The following is a 14,494-nucleotide window of genomic DNA, read 5'->3' on the forward strand; positions in this document are numbered from 1 at the left end:
GAGAGGTAATTTCTGATCTGAAGATAAGCCTGAAGGTTTAATCTGAAATGCTAACGAGTGAGGAGAACTGGAGAAGTTCTGAAGAAGGATTTAGATGGGAGATACCATCCTCATCCCGGGGTGGGAGGGAGTGTTTGACCACAAGGCAGTTCCTGTTCCTGCAGCAGCAGCCACAGGGAGGGAACAATAGAGCGTGGCTGCCACAAATCAGCAGAGTAAGTGACAGTGCCTCAGTGGTGCCAAATGGAAGTAACAAAATGCAGGAAGCATCTTGTCAGATGTCACTTAGCAGCGATCTCACGGGGGAATCTGGGAACTGGGATTTGCCTGCATACTAGGAATTCCTCAGTCCAGGGACAGGGAGAAGCAGAAATGGCAAGAGGGGCAGAATCTAATCTTGGCCTGTGGAATGAAGGGGAGAGATTGCTCAGCTCCAGCTTCTTCTCAGGGAGCAAAGACACCGTTTGGCACATCACTGTTTTACTGACCAGGAGTGATTCCTGCTTGGCCTGTGGGATTCCTGCTCTAATCACAAGTCAGGAGGAAAAGTCTGATGCAAGAGAGCACCCTCTCCTACACAGGGTCTAACAAAATGAGTGTAAAAGCCTGACTGGGCTCTGAGAGATCTGCAAGGAAGATGCTGAAACTGATGATGTTTCCTAAGGAAATGAACCAGTGTCCAGTTCTGGGCCCCTCAGTTTAGGAAGAATATCGAGGTCCTGGAGCAGGTCCAAAGGAGGCAACTGGGCTGGTGAAGGGATCCAGCACAGATCCTATGAGGAGAGGCTGAGGGAGCTGGGGGTATTGAGGCTGGAGAAGAGGAGGCTCAGGGGAGACCTCATCACTCTCTACAACTCCCTGAAAGGAGGTTGGAGCCAGGGGGGGGTTGGGCTCTTTTCCCAGGCAACTCTCAGCAAGACAAGAGGGCACAGGAGGTCTCAAGTTGTGCCAGGGGAGGTTTAGGTTGGACATTAGAAAGAATTTCTTTCCAGAGAGGGTGATCAGGCATTGGAATGGGCTGCCCAGGGAAGGGGTGGATTCTCCATCCCTGGAGCTATTTCAAAAGAGCCTGGATGTGGCACTCAGTGCCATGGGCTGGGAACCACGGGGGGAGTGGATCAAGGGTTGGACTTGATGAGCTCTGAGGTCCCTTCCAACCCAGCCCATTCTATGATTCTATGAACAGACACTTCTAACCCATTTCTGAGGACAGATCACAGTTACCAAGGCCATTACCACTCTTTAAGTGAATCCTCATCACACCTTCACTCAACACACTCCTCAAAGTGCAGCAAAAAGAGCCCTCAGCCAGCTGCAGGCTGAGGATGGAGATGACCATCACTTTTGACAGGCCACAGTAGGAAGCCTCCAGCCCAAAGCTGGAGCTGAGCCCAGGGACTGAGACCCTAATCCCAATTCCCTGTCCATCATGGGGAGCTTGGATGGGGTTTTTGTTTCTCTGTCAAGCCAAGGGGAGTCCAGAGGACAGGAAGGTGAACATTTCGTTATGTGAGTCGATGTGTTTTCTTCCTGAGCACATGGTGTGCATGTGAATGCACGAGTGTGAGAAAGACACTGAAAAATCAGGATATAATTAAGAAATTACCTAGTTACCCACTTAGGATTTACCTGTGCCGGGCAGGGTATTATCTCATTTGATACATGTGGGCTGGCTCGGAGAGGGTTGGGAAGCTTCCACGTGCAGGGAAACCAACTTGGATCCTGGAAGCAACATCGTTGTGCTAACAAGGCACTCCACCTCAAGTAATTAGCCCTGCATTTCAACAGGCTTAATTAGGTGGGGCACCATCCTGAGCTGTTGTGGCGAGACAGCTTCCGGTTCTGGAGCTGCCTGGCCCAAAGCCAGTCCCAGGACTTGGGTTCTTCAGCACCAGGTGCCATGCAGGTCAGGTGCCTTGGACTTGGGATCTCACCCGTGTCAGCCCAGAGGCAGCACCCCTGCTGCTGCACCAGAACCTCCTCCTTGAGAAACTTCACAACAGGCCTAGGAGAAGGAAAGAACTCTCTAGACACACCCACAGCCATGACTTGAATTCAACAAAGAGAAAAGAAAGAGAATAAACCAAAACGAACCCAAAATGTGAAAGGTGCAAGGGACTAAGTGTATTCTACACCATTTTTTTCATGAAGAGTTTCGCAAAGAGCAAACAAACAAGGGTCTGCATTTGGACCTGCCACAGAATCCAGACATTACTTTCACCCACATCCCCATCTGCAGCCATAAAATCAGGGTTTGAACTGGTTAGCCTGGAGATAACAGAAGTTATGGTCTCAAAATTCAGCCAGAGTGAAAGTTCTTTGACTGTGGTGAAACAAAAATCAGGGCAGAAAATGGCAGAGGAAGCTGAGGAATGACTGAATCCTGGAGGTACAACACACACCACCCACCTCCCTGAAAAGCAGCACCTGGCCACTGGCATTCAGTGTCAAGACAAAGTCTGTGATTATTCCTTAGCTCCTCATGGGGCAAATTATTCAGAAATGTGAAATGACAGTCAGAATAAGGCTACCCACGTCACCACAGTGACGAAGAACAGGCTCCTGGTAAAATGTTAGACCTGTCTGAATCAGTTTCCTTGGCTCCTGGAAAGGCTGCAATTTAACACAGAACTGTCTTCTATTTCCTCTCAATTTAATTTCCCGAAGGTCCTCAAGATGAAAGTTCAGCATGTGGCTCCTGGAAGCATCCCAACCTTAATTCACAGGAATTCCTTAAGACACATAGCAGCCTTTGTGTCCATCTGCCCCGCTCTCAGCCTTGGAAAGACTGGGTGTGGAGTTGTCTGTTTGAGCCACCATGCCAGCCACTTAATTACAAAATATAATTAAATGGCGCTTTTTCCGTGGCTAACTGTAATTTCTTGAAAGCATGATCCTTTAGGATAAAAGCTGAAAAAAACTGCTTCAGATTGGAATTTTAATCTGTTTTCTACAACGGACGCTTTACGTACCCAAAGGGTAATAATGTCAGCCTTGCTGATTTACCTCATCTGAACTTTCTGCCCTTATTTAGCCTCTCAAAATAACTGAGCATGACTGTCCCCCTGCAGCTGAAACCCAGAGACTGCTCCACGGCACGCAGAGCCACTCCAGGACACAGCACACTGCAAAAAATGACCTGTTCTGACACACTGGGTTCTCAAGTGATACTCTGAGTAAGTGCTATCGACCCATCATCTGTGATGGTACCACAGGACACTGCAGGAAGGCAGAGCATTGCTCACTGCCATCCACGGCTTGGTCACACAGCAGCACCAGCAGAAAGGACAATCTGAAAGCAGGCATCATTAAAAAAAAAAAAAAAAGTAGTTTCTTAATCCATGCTCCTCCAGCTTTTGAAAAAGTGAAATGTTCTGCACGTGGAGCTGGTAGCCTTCAGACAGCTCCCAGGTGGCACCCTGGGGTGAAAGGATTCACTTTTTCCACACACTGTCACTCTGAAGATTTGGAGCCAGCCTCAAGTCACACAGCTGAAAACCTTCAGACCTGCAGTGGCTGACAAGAGAAGCTAAAATATTCACTGCACTAATCATCTGTATTAATCTACCCCAGCACACAGCTTCAGCTGCTCAGAGCTGTGACTCAGTGTGTGCTCCCTGTTTACCAAACTGCACGTACAGCCTTTCAGAATAATCTGTTTAAACTCCCAGAGTGAAGTCCCACGGGTAAAAGGGTGGGGAGGAAGAGGGAGATGTCACTATCCTACAAACCAGCATCATTTGTTTGGACAGCTTTTAATATTCCCTATTAATCCTTCCACGTGCTGCTCTCCACTGTGTCACCTCCACACCAAAGCCATCACACCCCTGGTCACTGGCTTTTGAAAAAGATGTGTTTGGGACACAGGGCAGAACTGGACCATATTTCCTCAACACTGCCAGGGACACAGCACCAGATTCACTGTATGGTTATCCCTAGAGCAGAAACAGAGAATATAAAACACTAGGGAATAATTTATTTGTGTGTATTTATTTGTGCTGAGCAACTCTGCCTTGAAGGGGGCAGATGGAGGACAGACTGGAACCAGCAGTGATGGGCAGACTGGGAAGTGGGAGGGCTCCTCAAAGCCCTGCAGCCAGCACGGGTGAGAACAGCCTTTCCCTCTCAAAAATCCATTTACTTAGGGCTCTCAAAACAATGTTGAAGCTGAGTTCAAGGAAATCAAAATGCCAGCTACACTACAGGCACCATTATTAACAATCTCCCTTAAAATACCAGATTAAATGGACATGGAAATGGAAATGTTCTCCACTGAAGGTCAAATGTGGCTTGGCCTGCTGCAGATTGTTCCAGTGGATACTTTTAATGTTTTTAGTTTTATCCCCGGTGGTACCTTTCAGAATTTCTTACATTTACCAGTGTAACAGAAGCACCTCGTGTTAGCCTTGGCTGTCACTCATGCTGCTTCTCTGAAGTAATTAATTCTGTTCAATCAGTTCAGTGAAATTCATACCATTTTCTGTGAAACATCTGATTTTCAGCTGCACAGGACTTTCCATTTAAGGCAATTTGCAATAAAAGCCATTCCAGCAGCAGGCTAAATTGACCACATTTGGATGGGTTACAAAGGCAGGCTCAGAACAAGCAGCTGCTGCTGAAAAATGTGGTGTGAGCATCATCTCTTCTTACGTTTCATTGCTTTCTTCCTGATCTATAAAGTGTGAGTAACAGATTTTTGGCTCCCACCTGGACAGTACATTCCCACTGTAAGGGGATGGAAAGATTTAAACCTTTCACGCAAGGCAGCTGAAACCCAGGAAGCTGTGAACAGTTTGTGACATTTCAGGAAGAGGAATTTTGGGAAATACCCTGCCCAAAGAACTGGAATTGAGATGGAGGTCCAACATGAGGATTTGACAAGGCTCTGGAGGTGGCCCATTTCCCACAAAAGTATTGCTGCTGAAGCTGAAAACCCTCCAGTTAGGCTGGAAACTTGCATCTGAATTTCTCTTCTTCAAGGATCTTTGGGAAGAAAGGGAGGGAAACATTTCACAACTGTCAACTGCTGGCAAGGTCTGTTATTGACAAACCCTGTGCTTGGGTTTGCTAACGCACCACCAGCTTGGGAATGTTCACTGCTTGGAATTTTTTGCTGGAAGGACTGTCCTCACACTGCACTCAACTCATGGGGTGAGACTCCACCATGTCCTCTCAGGATGTCCCAGAGATCTCCCCAGGTGGATCCAAACATCAGGAACAACAGGGCCACAATTTCAGGCCATTTCTCATAAAACTCAGAGAAGGAAGAAAAGGAGAAGGAAGGGAGGGAAGGAAGGGAAGAGAGGCTGGCTTTCCCATTCCTCAGAAGAGTAGGCTGTTTTTTCAGAGAAGGCAATGATTGCTCTAATTGTGTCTTGCTCTCGTCAACCTAACAGATAGCATTTAAAAACAAATAAATTATTTGTAAAGTGTGACACTTTAGAATAATTTTGATATTTGGTGCTAAGTTTGTGAAAGCTCCCTAAAGACACACTTGCAGCAGGAAAGGCCTGACTGGATTGAAACCATTTTAAATGAAAACATGGGCAAGCTGGATCCAAACCCTTGCTCTCAACGTTGGAACCTGAAGTCTTTCAGATGTACTGTGAAAACATCTGTGGAAGAGATTTTTTAAGGAGTGTTGAGGTGTGGTAGAGGAGTTTTCCTAGCACAGATGTTTAATTTCCTCTTGGAAAGGTGTATTTATGACAGCAGGGTATTTATACTAGAATCTCTACTACGTTAAAAAGCCAAGCTTTTCAAATTAAACCAAGCTATGTAAGTATTTAGTCTGGAATAACAGGCACTGGTCATGGCTGCTGGTAAACAACAAAACACAGCACCCAACCTTGGGTCAGATCCTCTTCCCCCTCCTGGATGATGAAAGGCTGCTTGCCACTGGGCTCTGACAGGCACAGTAATGAACCCAAAATATAAAGACATTAATTGTCAAGTCAACACCCTGCTAGATTTTTGGGGGGTTGTTTGGGTTTTTAGTTCTTACATTCTGGATTCCTAAAGCAATTAAGTGCCTACATGCACAACAAAGTCAATCAATGACACCTTTAGATATGAAAATATATTCCACAGGGAAGGGCGTATTTAGATGTTTTTTTTAAAGTCTACTTGCTAAAAAATGTAAATCTTTGTAAGCATACATAATTTTCCAGTGAACTAAATTAACTTAAGTGCCGGGCATGTTTTATTAATAACTACAAATAATTAACAGTTGTTTCCTTTCTGTCAAAAGAAAGTATTGCAATTATACAATACTTCAGGCTGTCATTTATGGCCACTTCTCACGGAGAAAACAGCATTATAATAAAATGTTTCATTAACTCTTAGCGTAACACTCTTCACCAGTTGCACAAGGACGTCGTGCTGACATTAAGAGGCACACCATGCTTAACTACAGACATCTTTTTTAGTCAACTGGGAGATGAAAAGATACCCGTAATGAAGACAGAACATTTCTGGGTGATTGAGAAGAGTCAATACATCCATTGTTCAGTGTCACCGTTTGGGAACCGGCGAGTCTGAACCCTGACTGGATACAAATCCGTACACGAAGAGAGGGGAAAGCGCGTTAGCAATCCTCTACGCCCTCTTTTAATTCTACCTGGATTATACACGGATCTTAAAAGCTATTAAAGTTTTAATCTACGTAATTATCATCCTCTAATTGCAGAGCTTGCTTTGGTGGGCAAAAAACGTCCCATCCTTCAGAGGACAACAGGCAAACTCAAATCCCGCCCGGCCAGGCCGGGTATTTCCTCCCTAAGCCCCCCCAAAAGCCAGACTCAAAACATTGTTCCCACCAAACCCAAAAGGCAGGGAGCAGCCAGCCAGAGTTCCTGCCCACCTAGGGCCCCCAGGACCTGGGATGACACCCAGACAAGCCTGAAACGCTCTTTAAAACGCAAGAAGAAAGCGACTTACGCTTGGAATCAGATCCCGCGGGAAGCCCGAGTTTGGAACATGGGGACTGTCCAAGGAGAGGCTGCGGGGTCTGTGGGGAACGCGGGGTGCACCACCCTGGGAATGTCTCCCTCCCCACGGATACCGGGATGCACGCAGCCTCTCAGGCTCCCGTGGCCAGCTGTGTCCGGGACACAATGCTGCAGCAGTGAGCTCAACCTCGGGGGAGGAAGGAGAAACTTATATATAGCCAGGGAGGGGATGAGCTGATGGGTGCTTTCGGGAGTCCCTTTCAGCTCCCACTGGCTGGAAAATGCTGATGACATGGAAGCTGAAGGGGCTCAAATCAGTGGGACAATGAAGAACCCGATTCATCACTGAGGCATGCACAAACTCTGCCTCACGACCTACAAAAAAAAAAAAATATCAGTAACCCCGGCCTGCCAGAAGTTTGGTTTGGGTGTTTTTGTTTGTTTTGGTTTGTTGGGGTTTTTTGTTTTCTTTTCTCCCCAGATCAAGTACGCATTTCTCCAACTCATATGGAACTGATTCAGTACACTGAAGGCTGCGATGTCAAAATCTCACCCACAGCAACTATCATCATTCTATGCAGAAAACAAAAGAAACACAGATTTTATCAACTCTGATATTAGCAATGGCAAAGCCTTATTGTCTCCACGGAGGCCTCAAGCAATGCAATAGGAATGGGAGCTGAGGAAAGCAATGCAGAGCTTGACCTGTGATTAAAGAGAAGAGAGAATATAGGGATGTAACGAGGGGAACACCACTCCAAGCATCTCTTCTTGGCCACCTTGGGCTGGCAGTTGCCTGGATCATTCAGCAAGCAGCCATCCATCAGAGAGAAGCCCTTTTAATAACCTACAACTGTTTTTATGGTTTTATCCTACATAGCAGAGTGTGGTATCATCAGTGAAACGGCAACCTCAACAACAAAACCAGTGGTTTGGCTCCCCAGCTGTTCTCCTGAAAGGCACTGCCTGCTGCTGATGGGAACATACCTGCTTATCTTCCCAAAGGCAAGGTTCTCCCTCCACCTGGCTGAGGATGCCATCTCTAGAATATCCTCAGGTTTTCAGCTCCCAGCCCCTCTGCCTGACAGCCAGAGCCATTCCTGAGGCCGGGACACGGAGAACTGCACAACCTGGAGCTGCCTTCAGCGAGGGGCAGGGTGGCAGCTCCAGGGGGCAGGTATCTCCCTGGCCAGGGTCATGAACCTGGAGGTCTTGGCCAGCCCAGGAGAGCCCAGCCTGCCTCAGAACTACAGCAGAAGAGCACTCAGCAGGCAGGGAGCCCCACCGCCCCAGATGGCAGCTGGGCCCCAGGGAGTGACAGGCTCCTGATGGCAGCAGCACGTGTAGCATCTTCATGTGACATCCACAGGTGGGGCAGAGGGGAAAACAGTTTTTATCCGTTGCTAGGGAGTCATGATTAGCTTGTGTGTCTTCAGAGCCTGACGAGGAGAAAGGAAGGCTATTTTCTTATATAGATGTCATGAAATCAATCCTTGCAGAATTTCTGGAGTCAAAGGCTAAGCAGGTTTGCCTGAATACCTTCTGTTACTTGATACACAAATCAATCTAGCTGGGAGACCTAAAATAAGTGTCATTTCTCAGCTGGAGCTGGTGGCAAAAAATTGCTCTTTAGTCTCATTTGGAGTTGTTTATGCTCACAGTAACACCACAGAAGTGTGTTCAACAAAACGCAGCAATTACCTCTGCACAACACAGAAAATTAAGCAAAAAATAAATAAATAAATAAATAAATAAATCCCGAGCCCTCTTTTACTGCGAAGCACAGTCACTTCAGAAGAAACTTTTCCCTTATTCTCTCCAAAACGTTAAAAGAAAACCTGATGTTCCTCTTTTAAAATGTGTCTGCCTCTAGGTCTTTGGCACAGGTTTGCTGATGGGAGGGCCGGCAATCTATTTAATGACTGCATTGACGTCAATAGCATAACTGAAATACTTACTAAGAAGCATGAGTCCAACTTTCAGGGGGTGTGTGTTCACAGGCAGGAGCAACACATGAAACGGACTCTCCTCAGGAATGAACTGCCCCCCAAAGAGCAAGAAATGGCCTCGGGGTGGTCTGGAGCTTGGTCAGCTGCTCTGCTTTCTTCTGCAGTTAACTTTCCAAGCCCACGTGGAAAGGTGCTTTGTGCTTTGAATTTCTCAAGAAGTAAGGATCACTTCAGCACTCAGCTCCCATCACTAAGCTGGGTACCAGCCTATCTGCTTTCTTGTGCAGTTTTGCTTAGTTTCTGTGTAATCTGCATCACTATAGCACTGCATCCTCTAAAAATAATATTTGCCAGTGATAAGTCAAGTCTGCAGCACCACAGAATTTCCTGCGCACAGTCACTTTTTAGCTCAGCTCTTTGGTCCCTCTTGCACTCCTGTTAAAAGCCTGAACCCCTGCCTCCACATCTACTTAACTTGGACAATCTGCCTCAGAATCAGACAAGGCCAAGCTCAGAGCAGACCAACAGAATTTCAAAATGAATCCTCTATTTCATACATGCCCAGAGCCATTCCCCACACGCCAAGCAGAGGAAGTATGGTGCAAGAGCCCTGGCTCCATCCTAATTACTGGGGATTTATAGATATTTGTAACCAAGAGCTGACTTTGATGCACGGGGCTTGTTAAGTCCTACAAAAAGTCGGGGCTCTCATTAGCACAAGGACCAGCATTATCCAGTCTTCTGTTTATGCTTTATACAAATGTTCGTGCACGAGGCTGTGTACAATCTTACACCCACATAAAAAATGAAAGAGCACAAGTTTGGAGTTCGTGTAAAGGCATGTGAGAAGTGCAGGCAAACGTGCAGATGTGCAGGGAAGCAGAGGCTAAGGCACAAGCAAGAAAAATACCAAGCTTTCACTCCCACCCCCAGTGAGGAATTCTAGCAAAGCTTTAATCCCAGGAGCCCTGCACAGAGCCTGTGTGGGACCACCTCCCAAAGGGCTACACCCCCCCAAAGCCTGGGGTTGCAAAGCTAACCAGCTATATTGTATTGCTAGGTGTGTCAGTCATTGTGAGGACACCTTATAGTCAGTGATTCAGGGCTGAAAGTGCCCAAGAAAAGGCCACCCAGCTGCCTGCTCTTGTCAACAGTTTCTGCAACCCCCTGACAGCTCCTGGAAGCACACACCACCCTCTGACCCTCAGCTCCCAACACCCCCCAAAGCCTGGGGTTGCAAAGCTAATCAGCTATATTGTATTGCTAGGTGTGTCAGTCATTGTGAGGACACCTTATAGTCAGTGATTCAGGGCTGAAAGTGCCCAAGAAAAGGCCACGCAGCTGCCTGCTCTTGCCAACAGTTTCTGCAAACCCCTGACAGCTCCTGAAAGCACACACCACCCTCTGACCCTCAGCTCCAGGCTTTGCTTCTGTTGGAATTCTGATAAACACAAGGACTGGTACACGGTCATTGTCCTGCGGTGAGGGAGAGGCCTTGGCGCTGGGAATCAAAGCAAAGAGAGCCCATCCTGGGCTGAGCTGAGGGGAAGAGTGGGACAATAAGGCTGAAATTCCTGGGAAAGGCACAAAGGGAACAAAACAGATGGAGAAAGGACTGTGCCACAGCAGGGGGAAGAACAAGAGGCACCGGCTGAACGTGGCAGCCAGTGGAAGATGGTTTAATTCAAGGGGAATTAGGGCCAGCAGAGTAAATAAATAGGGGGGAAGGACCAAAACTGAGCAGGAACTTGCAGCCGTGTTGCTGGTTAAAGATGTTGTTAGTTGAATCAATTGGGTAGGGCCTAAGAACTTCTGGTGCTGCCAGGGGAGGGGAGAGGTGCCTGGAGAAGAGAAGGTGCTGATGGATTCACTGAGCCCAAGGTAGCACAAAGGTCAATGGCAGAAACTGTGGCAGAGGCCACATCTGAAAAAACAAAAAGGAGCAAGAAACGTCACAGGCGCTGGAGAGACCACGTGTTTGGATTGTTGTTTCTGTCACTGCAGAGAAGGGAGCTGGGCAGCACCCCTTCCTGACCTGTTCATAGCACCCTAACACCAGCTGGGCCAAGCATTCCCCCTGTCCTGGCCAGCCACTCAGCACAGGAGCTAATTAAGGATTTATGCACCTTTGTCTACAGCTTTGTGTTTCCATGTTATGGTTTCTCAGTTAATTCATAAAAGCAATTTTGTTCCTGTGATCTGCAGTTATAACAAAATAACAGGAAAAATCTGCCAGATTTACTGAAGCTGATACCAAGGACAAAGCACAGGATGCTCAATACATATTCCTCTTCCTTTTATGGCTGTGGTTATAAGGTTAAGAAAGCTCAGAAATCGTCAATGACATCAGTTGTGGCTCCAAAAGTGCCTTGTCCCTGGCAAGAAACCTGGCCAGAATTTCTCATGCTTTCAAGAAAATGAAAGCAAAAAAAAAAAAAAAAAAAAAAAGAATTTCATCATTTCAACACAGCTCATCTGCTTTGCCACGGGCCTGGGTCTGCAGTGATGCAACTCCACAAGATTTGGCTCCTCTGGGTCTGAAAGGAGGGACAAACCCTGTCAGATCCTAGCTGGAGTAAACAGCTGGCATGTATTCCTCCCAGTGCAAATGCTGAATGTAATTTGTCTCCCTCCAGGGTAATTTTATTAATGCATGCTAGTTTGCTTTAAACCCTGAGTTCTCTACTTTTCCTCACAGGATATAAATCACTCCACTAATGACAAATAAAAGGAGGTGCTCTCAGTGATGTCAACAGACTGTGGTAAATCCATGAATCAATATGTGAGATGGGAGAGCTAAAATAAAATTCCAAGCTCTGACCAGTCTAGAGAACATCAACACATTTAATTTCAAAACAGATCATTTTATCTAGAGGGATGTAATGCAGCCTAATCCCAAGCAAAAAACATCACTGTTTCCTTCCCCAAAACTTCCAGGGAAAATGCTCTGTGTCCTTTCAGACACAGGAGCCACTGGCACGGTTATGTGGAAGTCACAGGAATCACAGAAGGGCAGGGGTTGGAAGGGACTTTGAAAGATCAGCTAGTCCAAACCTCCTGCCAGAGTTCTGATAGGAAATCTCTCCTTCCTTTTGTAATTTCCAAATCAGAAGTCATCTAGGAAAAAAAAAAAAAAAAGCTGCACACATGGGAAGAAAAAAAATTCCCCTAAAAATCTTTGTTCGTGTTGTATTAAAATGGAAACTTCCTTAGAAACAAATGCCTGTCGTTGTTTTCTGCACTACTGAAGTGAGTGAGAATGTGTAAAAATGGCTGGAAACAGGTAAAGGAAGGCAATCACCACCCTGAGCAAGGCAGCTGCTGGACAAGAGGGCTCCAGCCCCCATGGGGAACAAGAGAGGCTCTACAGAAGCCTGAAAGGCACTCTGGGCAGCGAGGTGAGGACAGCAAAAACAAGGAGTTAAAAAGGTCAGAAATTCAGAATGGTCCTGTTTTACCCACTAGAATCACACAAAATAAGGCAATAAATAACTGCAGGATAGAGTAACACTGGCACTCCTCACTGCACCTCTGCTGTCACACACACAAGGGGGGAACACAAGTGGAGGGCAGGCAAAGGATCCCCCAGGAGTGAGCAGGAAGTGTCTGGGTGCTGCCTCACCCCAAATGTGCACGTCCCCTCTCTCAGCTCTGCCTCTAAGCCCTGAACATGCCCTGACACAGGGCGAGGTGGCAGCTCTGCCAGGCTGTGTTTCCAAGGCTGCCTCAGTGTGTCAGAGCTGCTGCCCCCTCTCAGCAAGCTCCCTCCTGACGCCCTCGGCACAGGGGTGTGACCGCACGGCAGATGCAATGGCTCGGGCTGGCCAGGAAGATGATTGCTTCAGCCCAGAGACTGGATCCTGGGAGAGCTGATGAAATTCATCAACTAAATATCATCTGAAACTCAACTGAATTAAGAACCTCAGGCCTTTTCACTAACAAGGTCAATACTGGCTTTTTTTTTTTCATGTCAGAAACCACGCAATTTCCTATCGATCTCAAAACTATTTCTTTTTCTCAGCTACAAACCCTCCCAATTTTCAGCTGTATTGATGCACCTCACATTTTTTGTTTCATTTGAAGACTGCACCTAAAGCCAGCTAAGTTACATGATTTAGGACTTATTTATGTAAAGGGTCACAAATCCAGCCTGTCCTTCTCTAGCTTCACAACATTCCACAAGCCCCTGAGCTGCAGTTTTCTTCCAGAGTCCTTTTGTTACCAAATAAAAATCTGCATACTGAAAAGGCATCCAGAGGGGCTCGTTGCCACATTTTGTTTTTTCAAACTTAAAGTAAGATGTTAATAGAATTTATTTCAGATATAACCAGCTGTCCACATAGAATTACTGGCACTGAAGTATTAAAACCCATGAGTCTGGACCACAAAGTTAAAAATGCTACAAGTTGAACTCCTCTCAGCTGCTTTCTCTCTCTCAGCTTTGCAGGGTAGCACAAAACCTGCTCTAGAATTAGGTGTCAGACCCTCCAATCAAAAAGGAAGCTGAAATGTTCAGGTATCCCCTGCATTAGAAGCTTGGGTTAACTCCAAAGGAACAAGTATCCTATGGCTCGTGTTGGAAATACTGTAGAAAAATATCCACAAAGTGTTAAAAAAAAAAAAAAAAAGTTGGAAGCGATTGTTTCCACAGCAAGTGTTATGAAAATTAATCTAAAAATTCCTGGAAGGGAACTCTCTCCTCATTAGTAGATTCCATAACCTATATAAACAGATCTATGGAAAGCTTATGAAATTTTCCATGTTTTTGTTTTCTTTTTTTAATTCCCCCACAGGCCACACAACCAAAGTCTTGCTAGAACAGATTTTTAAATAAAGTGACGAGCTGCATTCCTGCTAGGCCTGACTCGACACTGTTCCCAGAGAGGGAGTGAAGGAGAAGGGGTTTAAGATGGGGTTGTCCAGCTTTTCTTTCTGCATCAGAGGCTTCCACATTCCATTAACAAGTTTTGAGGACCCTAACCTGGAAGCCTCCAGGACTATCCATGTCCCCAGATAGTAAATAATACACAGCATGAAAGGAAATTATAGTTATCCAGGCTTCACACACGGTAAAAATTAAGCTTTATTAGTCTCTCCTAGCACGTAATTACTGGAAAGGCTGAGATTAAACCTTACAAACGGGCACTCCTCCAAATCTTATCTCCTGCTCTGTGGGAGTAACCTTTAAATTACTGCAAGTAGGGCCAGCTCTGCTCCTGAGAGAGGACCCAGAGGCACCAAGCAAGGCCTTGTGGGGTGAGGGACACAGGGGGGAGCAGACCAGAAAGGATATGTGATTAACCACACACACTGACTTCTGCTCTCCTTCGATTGCTAAAGGTAGGTTTCAAAAGACAGCAAGCAAACAATGAAATGAAAAATAAATAGAGCAAAAAAAAAAAAAACAAAAAAACCCAAAAAAAGCAAAAAAGCATAGTTTCAGGGCTGCCTAACAAAAGCTGATGAAGTTTCACCTGAGAAAGGTTTTTAGGATTGCAATTTTTTACACAGATCACATGGAAACAAACTGAAATAAACAGGATAATAAAAAAAAAAATACAGCTGTGTCTGAGCCTGTTCAAGGCTTGTAGGCTG

General features: G+C 46.1%; 1 protein-coding gene across 5 annotated transcripts in view; it reads right to left on the reverse strand.

Annotated features, from left to right (window-relative positions):
• Positions 1-14,494, reverse strand: part of PDE4B (phosphodiesterase 4B) — a 188,030-nt gene that overhangs the window by 39,251 nt on the left and 134,285 nt on the right. The window contains exon 1 of one of the 5 annotated variants that reach the window (XM_071749895.1): positions 7,938-8,245. The exons of 3 other annotated variants lie outside the window; for them this stretch is intronic. The gene's annotated coding sequence lies outside the window, so the exon portion shown is untranslated. Of the gene's footprint in view, positions 1-6,939; positions 7,097-7,937; positions 8,246-14,494 lie in introns of those variants that run through there. One more of the 5 variants, XM_071749896.1, reaches the window with a different exon arrangement.

Source organism: Heliangelus exortis, chromosome 8, assembly GCF_036169615.1.
Source record: "Heliangelus exortis chromosome 8, bHelExo1.hap1, whole genome shotgun sequence".
Classification (NCBI taxonomy): Eukaryota; Metazoa; Chordata; class Aves; order Apodiformes; family Trochilidae; genus Heliangelus; species Heliangelus exortis.